Source organism: Dermacentor albipictus, chromosome 9, assembly GCF_038994185.2.
Source record: "Dermacentor albipictus isolate Rhodes 1998 colony chromosome 9, USDA_Dalb.pri_finalv2, whole genome shotgun sequence".
NCBI lineage: Eukaryota > Metazoa > Arthropoda > Arachnida > Ixodida > Ixodidae > Dermacentor > Dermacentor albipictus.
This window is the reverse complement of record NC_091829.1, coordinates 97,191,719-97,206,705: the sequence shown is the minus strand read 5'-3', so window position 1 is coordinate 97,206,705 and position 14,987 is coordinate 97,191,719. Positions and strand designations below refer to the sequence as shown.

General features: G+C 46.3%; 1 long non-coding RNA gene across 1 annotated transcript; it reads right to left on the bottom strand.

Moving 5' to 3' along the window:
- Positions 1-7,499: 7,499 nt before the first annotated feature.
- LOC139049937 (uncharacterized) lies at positions 7,500-8,999 on the bottom strand. Its single transcript, XR_011508664.1, has 2 exons — positions 8,795-8,999; positions 7,500-7,628 (listed from the first exon to the last, which is right to left on the bottom strand). It is a non-coding gene; the product is annotated as an uncharacterized lncRNA (long non-coding RNA).
- Between the last annotated feature and the right edge of the window lie 5,988 nt (positions 9,000-14,987).

The window sequence follows — 14,987 nt, the reverse complement described above, 5'->3', positions numbered from 1 at the left end:
CGTTGCTTGGCAGCCTTAAATGAAGGATTTTTCTTGTGCCCTAAGCAACGGTTGCAGTGCCAACAAGGTTGATCTTTAGAAAAGCGTAGCTTTGCACGACCATGTAAACATTGTCACTTTACAAAAACATTGATTACAATGCTTGTATTGCCTTCACCTATGTCGGCGCCGACGAGACCTCACATTTTCACCATCAGCCCACCTGCTATTTTCTATATTTGCCTTTCTCGATGAAGGCGTGCTTCCGGTGGCCGCCCTGCATGATGCGTACTTCAAAACAACTATGGGGCTTTGATACGCAACATGCAGGGCATCTGGCACGGTAGGCGAGAGCTGTGACGTCACAGTGAGTAAAGGCGCGCCGGCTTTCCTTTACATTTTCAGGCGTTTGTGAGGACAATGCAAGCATTAAATTATCTAGACGCGATTGCCAGCACGCCATCTATGCTCCTTGTTTTTTTTTTCTTGCTTCTTTGTTGTGACAGAATCTGGTGAGGGGCTTTTTTGAAACCTTTCTGTTGGCCACAAATTTGCCTTGTAAGAGAGAGATGGCACGTATTACGAATCTCACTTCACTATTATTTTTTTCTGTGTTGTTTCCTCCTCGCACTGGCTGTCGCGCTTCAATTACGATCGCCTGGTTCATGTCACCGACAATAAATTCTTGGCCAACCACTGTCCAAAGCTTTGCGACCTCTCTGGATTGAGCTACATTTAACTGCGCAGGCAAGGGCACCCCGAGCCCGGAGAAAGCGAAGGAGACTAGCGTAACCGACACAGGAAATGACATTGTTCGTTCGGAGCCAAAGCCCGACAGCCTAAAGTCACCAGCCACTCCGGAGGTAGCCACTACTCAGGCACAAGCAGTGGTGGCCGACACTTCCCTGGACTTGGCAGCACCCACTTCGTCGCCGGTGACCGAGCCAAGCCTGCCCCGGGTGTCGCACGTTATGGAAGAGGGAAATGTTTCTCGTGGCGCTCCTCTCATGGGACACGACCAGAACAATCCTGTCAGCGACACCCTGCAGCCTTGAACACCTGACCCTCCTGTGCCGTCACCCGTGAGTGCATTGCTTTCAGCAAATCGTTGCACGCACTGAGGACTTACTCTTATGCACTTTCACTTGAACATGCGCACTTGCAAGAGAAAAGTTCAAAAATAAAAGCATGAACAAAGTACGAAAGCTTTGAGAAATACGGAGGGACGCATGCACTGCCTAGTCAACTCCAGAAGTTCGTCCACCTAAGGGAGCCGGTCCGGGCGTTATGCAGGTCGCTTCAGTAATTCAGCAGCCGTGTTACTCCCAACAAGGTCATCGATATACAGCGAAATTCGGAGATTCATGGGGGAGGCAGGCGTAACGTTAAAGAAATGGGAAGAGAGTGGTTTGTACTAGGAAGCAAACAGGCGTAGCTGATGTTCTAGATTAATTGGAGCCTGGCAGACCATGCAATGTCGTAATGTATACAGCAGATAGCCGGTGCATGGTGCACCAATATAATTGAACGGACTTCAAGGCAACGGAGACGCACTCAAAAAGGGCACGAGATAAGCCTCTTGTTGCACTGTTTTTCGTATACTAGGTATCCCAGACAACGGCCGGCGTAATGTAAAACTATCCCATTTTGTGTTTATTCCTAATCGGCCATTAGTTCTCTGTGATAGGTCAAAATGGCTCGCGCGCTCCCTACATGGGAGGGCACCTCGCCTATATGGGTGGAGCCCGAGCGATTTTGACCTATCAGGGAGGACTAATGGCCGATTTCGAATAAAAACTGATCGGAATAATTTTTCGTTATTCCGGCCAATGTTAGGTAAACTTAAAAAAATAACGTGGCAGAAGCTATAAAAAATGTTATCAAAGTCAGCGACAGCTTTCTTTAACTCGCTGCTGAACGCCACGCCATGATCCGCGAATCACGAGAACTCGTGGGCACACCAGCAGACACAAGTTGTCACAATCGCGCGGCCAACCGCAACACCAAATGGTACCGCGACAAAGTATGTCTTGTTGCGATCACAAACGAGTTGAAGCTCCGTAGAAAGCTCCAATATCTCGAGCATTCACCATCCCTAGTATTAAATCCATAGTATGTCATTCTAGAAATTGCATCCTAGTTTGAACTCTAGGGCTTGCACTCTCTAACATCCGCCTATGCGCCATTGTAATGACGAATGGGATGCCTGCAAGGGGCGTGCGTCCACCTCCCCTCCTAGCCTACTGCGTTACTGAAGTACTATAGCGCCAAACAGACGACACAGGCGACACAGGTGTCGCCAAACAGACGACACCTGTGTCGTCTGTTTGGCGCTATAGTACTTCAGTAATGCACCAACTAGCCCAACAAAAAGTTTTGCTACTGCGTTACGTCATCCAATCAGCTGTCTTGCCCTTCTCTTCCTCCGTGCGAGCGCTTTCCCTCTGTGCACTTTACTCACCTGCATGTCCCTCGAAAGTGGGCGAACTAGCTATTTAACGGATTTGCCACGAATGGGCACATGCGAGTATTACACACGAAGTGGCGAAATTGCCTATTAGGGCACGTGCCTAGCAGCAAATATCCAATGGCCCATATTCGTTACTCGGCAAGATAACATCCAGCACATGCTTACTGACCCAGTTGATTTTCCTCCCGGTTTCTATTGTTCGACATTGGCCAGCCTCAACGTAAAATGGGCGAAGTAGCTAAACAAAGCTAAAGAAAGCTAAAGAATTATGCGGCTACGAGACGAACGATGTCCCGTCATAAAGTATCTTCCACCACCTGGATAAATATTTCGCTTGATTACCTGCGTAGTTGGCGAAGTACAATAAATCCAGTTTCTATCTTTTTAAAAAAATAGCGTCTGCCTTTCGATGGGGAGGCAGTTTTTGGGTTAGAGCACTAAATAGGAAAATTGCCGCACGATTCGTGACATGCACCAGGGGCCCCTGAAGTGATTTGAAAGAAGTAAGTTTGTTCATTGCCTGATTCGGCACCCATGTGGTCTCCGCGTATAAGCGGTGATTTTCTTGCGGAACGCGCTGCTTACAAGGAGCGGACGCCAGCACCGACAGGTAAGCACGTCCAAGTGGTTTCCGAGACAATCAATGAGCAGAGTTAGTTCCAGAAAAATCGCTTTGTGCCAGTGGTGTCGTGTGGTGCAGCACTTTGAGTACATCGCGGGCTACGCCTAGGGACAGGGAATGATTACGCAGCAGGTGACGTTCTGGGTAACACAAGTGAATGTGTTAAGACGCAATAATAGTCTTCGATTCGAAAGTAAGGCCAGTTTACAAGTTGCGCAATTCCATTGGATTGGGGATGATACGCTGTCATGAAATTGTGGATAGTCGAGCACAAGCGCAGAAGTTCGTCCACAGCTTTAGAAGGAAAGCAGTGGACGGGACCGGGACGAGCTGACGAGGGGCGCCGTAATGAAGAAGTACGTGGTGGAGAAGACATTTCGTGACGTTGGTGACACAACTGGTCGAGATAGGCCGTGCGATCGCGTACCGCGTGGCGTAACCTGTGGCAACGGCAGCCTATGTGTTACCGGAAGTCGACGTGTGGAAAGTTCCAGCAAGGCTAATTCAACTCGAGAAAATGGGTCGGCAGGGACTGCGATTAACCGAAGGCAACCGGCAGGGAGCAGGGAAGGCTTCTTGCGGCGTTGTCAAAGTTCGCAAGACCCAACATAGCGTCAGACATATTGATATGAGCCGGGTCTCAAGAATCGTCGTCGCGCACGGTCAAAAGTACGGCTCAACCAAGTGTCTGGCGCTTGAGACATCGTGAAGTTTTGCGCGCACGGTGGAGCGGAAATGTTGCGGAACAAGAAGAAAACCACCGCCTTCAATGTGTATATTGTGGCGATATAAGATATCGTCAAGTAGCATAAACAGGTGTAGCGATCGGCCACGTGGAATGGCAGAAAGGCGGTCGATCAAAGAACGCAAGGAGTAATCCTGGCGCTGCTCGGCGGCGATGCTGGAAAAGGCGGTTATGGAAAATTATGCGGATGCTACGCACTCCGGGAACCGGCGCAAGCGAACCTTTCTCTGCTGTTTGCTTTGCTTGACATTATCTGTGGGGACGTTGATGGCGAATGTTTCATTTTTTCAGTGCTTAGTGCAATACGAGAGTGGTGAGTTGATGTTAAATGTCACCTTGCGTGCACCACCACTGTTTGTCTTCATAGCACACAGCACACGCATAGAGACGTGTTTGCTCGAGGTGTTGTGGTGCGCCGTTGTTCATAACCTCCGAGAAGGTTAGTATTGTCACCGCCTCACACGGCACATCGCATCGGGGCACAAGTGCTAAACTTTACTTGAATTATGGAATTGCACGTGCCAAAACCACAATCGGATTATAAACCTTGAGAACCGTTCGTTATCGGGGCGGCTAGAGAGAAGTCGGTCATGGGAAACAAGAAGAATGTCAGTTAACATTTTTTTTCTTGCAACATTTTTCTTGCTTGCAATGACCGACTTCATGCTAACCGCCTTGATACCCCAGTGTTTGTAAAAGATTTCCGGTTTGTGGATGACTTTTTGTTACTTCTTGCTTGTGAAGGTGAAGGATTTGAGGCCGCTGTTTCAGATGAACTTGCCAATTCAAAGAGTGTCGCCGCTTGTCCTGACGCTTAAGCCACCCGTGGATGCCTGGTTAAGGTTTTTACACTTGCGACTTAACATCTGTAGAAACTACCTGTGCTGGATGTATGAGCCCTGAGGGAACCAGCCACTTTCGCCTTACCAGTCAGCCCATTCCAAGCTTGCAAAACGGGCCATTGTGAACCTTTTCTTCACAAGTTCCCTAAATAAGCATTGCTGCCACACTTATACGACGTATCAAAGCGGGTGCTCGCAAGGCGCAATTTATTCCTCGTTACTGCAAACTGCCGTCGCAAAATGCCGTGAAAGGACGAGTGCCTGCCAAATTACTCGTTGTTACTGCTGACTTCTTTGTCACCGTCGGCGATGACGGTTTCTGCCCCCCATGCGACCAAAGTTATTCGGCAGGCAGCACTTCCGAAATACCCGTAATAGAATCGAATACGGCGAAGGCACTGTGCGACGATTCTCCGGGCGACTTCGAAGGCCGCTCGCTTGGCGCGCCTGCACATCACCGCCGATCGTCTTGCACAAGGTTTCGATTAATACGCCGTAACCATATTGATGCGGCACTAATAGCGTTTTAAACCGGGAGGATAAAGGCGGCGCAAAATTAACTGAGAACTGATAATTAAGTGAGAACTCCCAGCTCGCGCGCTCTTGCGCACGGTGAAATGTCAGCGTTAGATAAAGTAAAAGAAAAATAGCACACGTTATGTTCCTGTCACAAACCCGAATATAATGCGAGGCCCGTTCCGAGGCTCGAAATTTCGGGGGAAAAACTCGCGCTATATTGGTGCAAATATTAAGTGCGTATCTCTCCTGTGTCGCCTGTTGTCTGGCTCACGCTGGTAGCAGCAAGTAAAGAACACCTCCTTTTATAGTAATGTTATTTCATTATTTCAATGGTCAACTTACACCAGCATTCAGGCACTCCAGCTACGTGTGTCTCTGTGTGTGGTTGTACCCATTCGCTACATTATGTCATTAATTACAAATACTCATTTAGGCGTAAACCTTGTTTATGCATTATGGTATATGTCTTTATCAATTAGACGTCATTTCGGACGTTTGGTGGTCTCGATTTGGCACGTAAGTGCATCATAGCCCCATATAAAAACGAGAAAACATATATATTCGAACGCGGAAACCGAAAGTTCGATCACGTCAAACGACTGTGTTTTTTTTTTGTTTTTTTTCCATATATGTGCCAGCTAGAAGTGCGGGATATCTACCGAACGTTCATATATAAAATATCCACAATGAGACTTCCGACGGATGCGATTTCGTATACTGAGGCAGTACATGCATGAGTCGTATATTTTAATGACGAACCTTTATTTTAGATGAGAGCTATAGGTTTCGTGGCCGCCTGCATGCAGCGCGCAGTCTGCCATTCGGGAAGTGGTGCCATTGTCGAGAAGGCCCTTCCTCTTACGCAAGAGCGATATATGAAAGCGCTATACGTGAAAACGTATAAATTGACAGCATCAATTGACGGACAAGAAAAAAGAAACCTATATAATATTGCCTAATGTAAGGCGTTACATGCTTTCAGCCAGAAACTTGTAAATTAGGCAAAGCTGTATGGGTAAGACTATACTGATTAAAAAATATATTACAATTAAACTGTACATTTGTTGCGACGCACTATAGCGTATGCATCCATGTTAATTCCTCCGCATGCAAGTGCTTTTGTGGTGCTGCCTTGGGTGCGTTTCTGAATTTCTCATCTTGGGCTCAGATAGATCGCACCGTTTATTCAACATTCACTGATGACAGACACCGCTGGCTTCTCGGCCGCAAGCGCAGCCTACAGCGACCGAAAAGAAAAGGTTCCCGCGCTTCTCCGCCTGCCTTCCCTTGCGCACGTTTTGTATTTTTCTTTCTTTTTTTTTTCTTCCCCTCCTAGCTCCATACTGCGGTTTCCCGGCCACGCTACTCGGCCTTGGGCTCGGTCCTCCCTTCTTGCCCGCATTCTTCCCTGCCTCTGGACTATTTTCCTTTACTTTTTTTCTCCCCTTAGTCCGAGTCGCCAGAGGCTATATCAGCTTGTCGTTGGAAGTATAGACATGCGCGTTTACATTGCTTGTTCGTTCGCGCTCATATTTCGCAATGAGGTCGTATTCTTTCTTTCTTGCATTTTTCACAGAGTATTTAATTGGTATCTCTGCTTGCCACGGTTCATGCGAAAAAGACACCTCCTACCCAGTCGAACCGAACCGAACCAGCTGCGTGCGAACCAGTTTAAAAGCAGTGCAAAGCGTTTCACCAATGCGGAGAAACAAAAAATGCCGCCTTTTAGCGAAACGTGAGTTGAAACCAAGCAGCAACACGAGCAAACTCATTAAAAAAGAATTTAAAAAAAGATCCAGAGTTGCAGTCTGGTGCTTCGGCAGTGTGCATCAGCTGTGGCAGCATGCAAAATGCTTGTTATTATTGTAGTTATGTACTTAGTGCAATACATTTCATGCTAACAAAAAAAATGGCTGTGGCTTAGGTAAGGTTAAGCCCAGGATGCGAAGCATACTAGCCTTTATTTTAGTTGTTGAATCACTGTTTAGCCTGGTGAACATAAGAGGGGACACTCCCATAGAGCCCAGCGGCCGAATTGACTGCAGCGCACCAAGCCGTCGATGTTAAAACCTGAAGCACACTTCCGGTTTCGGTTTTGTGCGCGCGCGTTTTGAATTCTAGCTGGTGCGCGTCACGCCCGCTCCGTTCTTTTTTTTTTCTTGCTTTTGCAGCAAATATTTATTGACATATTTATTTTTTATTTATTAAATATTTATGTGCAAATTATTTTATAAAGTAAAATTGATCGCGAACGATCTTCACAAGCCTCCATTGAATATGTGCCACGTGCAATTTCATAAAGACGCAAGACACCTTGTGAAATGTGGAAAAATTAACGTTTATTTTATTCTTTGTAAATGCTCGTCGCGGGCTTTTTGTGCATTCATCCAGCGTTGTGGCGCCAGGTAAGCAGCAGTAGTTTCCGCAGGAAGCTCCACCAGACGACGTGAGCTGAAAAAAATTACAAGCGTTATTTTGGTATTAACATCTAAGAATAATGCCTGTAGAGGCGAAGCGTGCGAAAGTGGTGAGTGGGTGGCATTACAAACAAAAGCAGTTCATATTTACACACACGGCGTAGAAAATACCCGACTCATCCCAAGCAATACCGTACATACCACAAACACATTCTAATTCCAAACATTCCCCTCTTCCCAATACTTATTTCCTGCACTTTAATGGCACGAATGCGCGGGCAACGGCGCGTTTCGCGAACTTGGCTACAAACGACGCGACAGTACGCTACGAATACACAGAGGTGGCCACAACACAGGCTCTCAACCAGAGCATGCTGGACGCTCGCAGAATTCCTTCTACTCGCACTCAAGACAAAATGCGTGGGTGCCGTTCAGAAGACAGAATTTTGAGTTTCTAGTTCCTGGCGTTTGAGCTCCTTGGCTTATCACTTCTGCTTTCTGAAAGGCGCAAGCAACGCACTCCCGTGTTATCACTCTTGACGATTGCTCGTCGCGTTTTCGACAAGCGTGGGTACTGAAAGAAGGCTTAAATTGTTGCGGGGACATAAAAATTGCGACAAATTTGTCGGAGTAAGATTCAGTACGCGCCAAACTAACTGTCACCACGACCGAGCTGCTTTTCGCTGCGTCACAACAGGCGCGGCGAGCGGGCCTCATAACATAAAAGTGTCGAAAATAATTTTCAACAATGTTTAGCGTCAGAGAAAGAACAGCGCCATGAACTTGTCAGTGCATTAACCGCGCACTACGGCCGAGCTGATTTTCGCTAACCGAGTCACGGCGCCAGGCGCACCCACTGTGCTCGAAAGGTGGCCCAAAAAGTAATGAAATTAGTTTCAATAATGTTGGCAGTCAGAGAAAGCGCCAAAACTTCTCGCTGTAAAATTCAGTTCACGCGAAACTGCGTCACAGCACCCTGTGCGACTAGCGTGCCCCAAAACTACCGAAATTAGTTAAAACAATATTGGGGCTTACAGGAAGCGTCGCAAACATCTCCCAGTGCGATTCTTTAATTCAAATTAACTGCTCCACGACGGCCACGCTGTTTTTCGTTAACTGCGTCACAAGTCTAGCCTAGTTGCCGGGCGGTAAGCCTAATTGCTTGAAGTGCGTCGCAGACTGTCGAACAAAGTTTCTCACCTTGCCGTAGTCCAATAGTGCAGTGCTGCCTTGTCGAAGTTCCGAATGAACGCAATAATTCGCCGGGAGGCCACCAAACCAGGCTAAATCCCAAAATAGAAAAACAGTCAGACGGGTGACCAAACAGGCCAACGCTCAGATGCGCGGCCGGTCGCTCTCGCTTCGGCGGTGAGGCTGACGAATGACGTAAACATTTGGCTCGTCATTCGCCAGTTCGCCTGTCGCTAGGCAACGAAAGTAAGCTGCAAAGTTTAACTTAATTTATACGCAGATATTTTTAATTTTTCCGGGAAAGAATAAAAAAAATAAAACAATTTCTGTTAATCTCATTTCACATTCTTTTTTTTTCTCGATGCTCGCGACCCCAATTCGTCGATGTTAAAAGTATAGCGTGACGTGTTTCCTGTTTCCAATTTTCGCCGAGTGTCCGCTCTTGTTCAATCCCTTTCTCTCCTTTCTCTATGGGTGAACTGCTCTTGCTTGGCTATATTTGGTTCGGCTAGACGAAGAAACAACTCATGCGTTACTCTGCTTCGCCTTGGACGCCCCGCATTGGACGCGGTGAGCGTCGAGCAACGCAGCGTTCGGCGCGGCAACGAAATGTGCGCCTGCAAGCGACGCACGCCTGAGCCTTAGCAACAGCTCGTTTCTAAGGCAACACCGCATTCACTAGAGGCGCTTTTGTACCGCTTTAAAGCATCGTACTCGTGGCTCAGTGGTAGCGTCTCCGTCTCACACTCCGGAGACCCTGGCATAGAGAAAGAAAAAGACTTTTTTTCTTCCTCTATGACCCTGGTTCGATTCCCACCCAGCCCATCTTGCAAGAGTTGAGCCAAAGCCACTTCTCCTCTGTCGTGATGTCACGGTGTCACGTGGTATTCAAGGCGACACCGCCGCGCCTGAGGAGCTGGGTTGAGCTCTCGTAATATGCTTCGCATAAAAAATACGTGGAGCCGACGTTCAGTCGGCAACTTTTTAGGGCCCGTACATGGTCGCTCCGCACGTCCGTTCCGCCCTCGTCCGGTCGCGTGCGGATAGCTCTCTACTGGCGAGCGAAGAGCGGACGCAAGTTTCCCGTCCGGCCGCCTGCTCGTCTCTCATTGGCTGGTCCGAGGCGGATAGTTCGGCTGTCGTCACAGCAAACATGGCGCGTGCTCGAAGCGAAGTGAAGCGGGGACGCAAGGCCTAGGCCACAGCCGCGTCAGAAACAGTCTATTTTTTTCTCCTTTTTGTGATTTTTACCAGAGATATGTGGCACCCACGGAGATAGTCATCGGAAGAAGCAAACCGGTGTACGCTTCCAGACCTCATCAGTGCGTGCGATCGCCAACAGAAACAGACGGAGCGCAGGAAGTGTGTGTTGTGTTTACGAGAGCGTCGGAAGAAATATTTCAAGCCGTCGACTTCGTGATTTCTTGTGCCATGCTTCGCGTGTGCGTCGCAGACGAGAACTCCATCACATACACATGTATTCTGAGCAGCACACATCTTCAAGGCGTAGCGAAATAAGTAGCGTCCGATTTGCGCACCCAGCGTACACGTTTGGTTTCTGCTCTGTGTATGCCGATCGTTGCCGCGGTGTGGTGAACGCCAGCCCTTCGCAACTTACCAAAAGTAACGATACGATCAGTAGCGATAAGTTTTTATCGCCTAGTTATCGCTGCCATTCTGCGTGTGCTGTACTGCGTATGAGCCGTTTTGCCGGCTGCGATGCGCCGTGGTGACCGCGACGTTCGAGCTGTGCTCTTGCCGTTATGAAGTGCGTTTGCGAGCTACAAATCATGATATATATGTGCGATGTGTTGCAGCGTTACTGGGTGTAGAAGTGGTCGTACTACGCGATGTTCGTGTGCTCAAAAGTGAGCTGAGCATAAGTGTTGCCGATTGCGTTTTCTTATGTAGTAGCCCGATAGAGAAGCCCTATCACACCGGCCTTTTCTGCTTCGTACATCTATCGTTTGTTTCAGAAGTTGTTACTGCACGGTTAAAGATGCTTCTATCGGTGGGGGGAAATTAGGGAACAACATTATAATTGCATACGTCAAGACGTTCAGCGCTGTCGTGAAATGTGGACGCGCCTGAGAACACTAATGTCATGAATGCAATTAAAATTTCCCGAGACAGTATTAAGAGAACGGTTAAAAAAGAAAACATATGAGAAGGTAAGCACAGCAGCTTGTGAACCCGCTCCTATAATACCTCGACCCGCGTCTGTTTGTAAATGTATGTTTTCTTGCGTTTGTCAATTTTTTTTTCTATTTCCCTGATTTCTTTACGTTGGAGTTCTTCTTAGTTCTCGCATTTGTGTGTGAATACGTGCGTGTTTCCATGCGTGCTTGCGCTTACCATTATTTCTGTCCTTTTATATTATATTAGCATTTGCTTTTGCTAGTTTTCTTTCAGGAAAGTCATTAGACATTTTCATAAACCAATCTCATTCAAAGCACTAACTCATGTACACGGCAGGGCAGGCCTCTTCCATCTCGTTAAAACCTTTCTCACTGGTCTACCTCGTCTTCTCAGTCTGCCTACTCGCTGTGTTTTCTGTCCTTGCTTCTTGTGTTGTTGCTGCAGTGTGATTAACCAACTTGCTCAAAACAGATTTTCATCGCCTATGAAAACAGAAAGGTTTAGAGATAGATTTTCTTAAAAGCGTCATGGGGGTTGCACAGCAACTTAGCCTCTTAGCTCAGTTCATGTTTATGCATCAGTGCATGTGGCAGCTTGCCAGAAGTGCACATGAAAGGGTGCCATATTGTGAAAGTACACCTTGCTATGCTGTTGCATTTTTCACGCAATCAGTCTTAGTAAACGGATGGTTTCGCTGCCCATCACATATGATGGCAAAAAAGTTCAACACGAATAACATTGTGCAGTGGGGTGTCATTTCCTGTCTGATGCTTTTGTCGTTGCAAAGACATTTTTCAGTAAATGGAGCCCAGCAAAGCAATGCACTGATAGCTTTTGCAACTTTCACCATTTATTACTTCACAAATGTCATTGTTTGAACCTGGCCGTCGATCACTATGCCGATGGCTTGTGAATTAAATAATTGCCTCAATAAAACACATTCAACTTCACTCAGAATTTTTTAGTACAAACAATGCTAGCAAAGCTATTCAGGGTGAATAATTGTGCTTACATTGGCGTTACTTGCCGTGAGATAAACAAATACAACAACGGCTGCGACATGACTGTGATTTGACGTGCAGACTGCTAATGGTCATTTCAAGCGTGCCCTCGACTACTGCTATTAATAGTTGCCCGACTGAGTATTTTGGGCCTAACTAAGCTAATGATGTTTGATAATTGTTCTCCTATTCACATTACTTGCCTGGGCCAGGTAACCAAAGTAAACAATGCCACCACATGAATGTGTGTTTGCATGCAAGCTGCCAACAGTGGCTGTCATTTTCTCATTGAGTGCTGCCGTTTCACAAACAGTGGCGACGACTTGACTGCGCTTTGACGTGCAGACTGCTAATGGTGCCTTTCAAGCGTGCCCTCGACTACTGCTATGAATAGTTACCCGACTGAATATTTTGGGCCTAACTAAGCTAATGATGTTTGATAATTGTTCTCCTATTCGCATTACTTGCCTTGGCCAGGTAACCAAAATATACAATGCCACCACATGAATGTGTGTTTGCATGCAAGCTGCCAACAGTGGCTGTCATTTTCGCATTGAGTGCTGCCGTTTCACCAACAGTGGCGACGACTTGACTGCGCTTTGACGTGCAGACTGCTAATGGTGCCTTTCAAGCGTGCCCTCGACTACTGCTATGAATAGTTACCCGACTGAATATTTTGGGCCTAACTAAGCTAATGATGTTTGATAATTGTTCTCCTATTCGCATTACTTGCCTGGGCCAGGTAACCAAAATAAACAATGCCACCACATGAATGTGTGTTTGCATGCAAGCTGCCAACAGTGGCTGTCATTTTCGCATTGAGTGCTGCCGTTTCACCAACAGTGGCGATGACTTGACTGCGCTTTGACGTGCAGACTGCTAATGGTGCCTTTCAAGCGTGCCCTCGACTACTGCTATTAATAGTTACCCGAATTAGTATTTTGGGCCTCACTAAGCTAATGATGTTTCATAATTGTTCTCTTATTCACATTACTTGCCTGGGCCAGGTAACCAAAATAAACAATGCCACCACATGAATGTGTGTTTGCATGCAAACTGCTAAAGTGGCGGTCAATTTCGCGTTGACTACCGCTGTTTCACCTACAATGGCTACGACATAGCTGCGGTTTGAAGTGCAGATGCTGAAGGTGCCTTTCAAGCATACCCCGATGACTGTTATTTCATGGTGTACTTGATGTACACAAACGTGTACAGCTATTATAAAAATTAAAATAGCATTACAACATTGGCTCATGTCATTTAGAACATACTCAAAAATTTTTAGAAGTGGAAAGAAAGTTTCCACTTACCATATGCTCATCGGATACAAAGGCTAAACTCTTTGTATCCCAGCTGCAACACATGTTGCCATTAGGAAGAGCTGCACCACAACTTCTGTGCTGTAGTTGGACCCCACTGAAACACGTGTTACATCAGTGCTTTGATACAGCCACACAGATTGCACAACCTGAGGAGCAGTTACCCGCCGTGATTGCTTAGTGGTTGTGGTGTTGGGCTGCTAAGCATGTGGCTACGGGATCGACTGCCAGCCACAGCGGCTGCATGCAGAGGAAGATGATTTACGTATGTAACAGTTACTCATCTCTTGAAATGTGAATGACCCAAACCTTCGCGAGCATATCAGTCGCAACCATCCAGCAGCACAAGTGGGAACACTTGTGCTATCACAAACGAAAACAAGTAGAATAGTACCACCGTCTCAGCTGGTTTGTTGTGATTACCTTGCCTGCAAGTTTCTTGTTTATATTGGATAGGCTTCCTACTTCCTACAAATAGCTTGTATACATATTTGACCTGCACCACAAAGAGCTGATGTGACAAAAATGTGTACACCGTAGTGTTATGTTGCTTTTCATGGTGTCTCAGTTTACATAATACAGTTTTGAATTTACAGATTGCTTCACATGTTTATAGCTAAACACCACTGAAAACTACTTGCATTGTGACTGCGAGGTCACAACACGAGGATTTGTGGGGTATCCTTCCTGTTCATCGGTGTGTCCTTGCACTATAAATGTAAAATGTCACACCTGCAAACCTGAGCATCCACCCTTACATTTCAAACACTTTTTTGAATGCTCGGCAGTTATGCTTACAAGCACATTGTGACAGCAAATCTACACCACCTTAATTTAAGTGCGATGTAAAGGATTGTTTGTGCATATCCAAGCTGTTCTAGCATGCCTGCAGGGATACAGCATTGTCCAGTGGCACCGTATAGTTCAGGCGTAACAGTGAACTAGTAAACAAAACGGCTGATAATACTAAGCTGACCCATATGTAGGAGCATTATTTTATCTAACCCACACGCAAAGTTGCTTTCAGTGTACTGAATAACCGCAGCTTTGATTTACCAAGTTATATTACTGCACACACAGAGCGCTGAAACAAAGTCTGTACAATGGTGAGAAATGTGCCAAGGAATGAAAGATTACTTGTGATGTGTGGATTTGAATAGCAGATGTGAATGCACACCCAATTCACCAGTATGCATGTTTTCTTTTGGAACAATTTTACATTTGGCACAGAGGCTGAGCCACTGCGGCCTCTTGACTGCAAATTTCTGTGCTCTCACAGTGCTAATGGGAGTATCGTTCATTTGGCTACCCAAATAGTGTATAGGTAATAGAGCACTACAATCTTTCAGTTTTACGCAGAACACCTTGTGCATTATTCACAAAACTGAACCTAAGGAACTATTCGCTGGTTTGTTATGGAAATAAAGAAATGACAATGAATGTTTCCTCGCTTTTTGTGTGGCCCTGTCTTCTGCCCTACGCACTTTCATTTGATTGTCATGTGCATGTTAAAACAGCAACTAAGTAAGAAAGACAAACACAAAACTACTAACTACATCAACCTTTTCACACCACAAGAGGTCACTGAGCTCACTGCTAAGCTACACTTGATAATGTCGGTTTGCTCTCAAATAAATACAGGCACTAGCCAGCTGTTTATGTTATGCTATGCATTTTTCATTTTCCTAAAATATGGCTGTGCATGAGCTAGCAAGGTTGTTACTACATAAATACATAAACAAC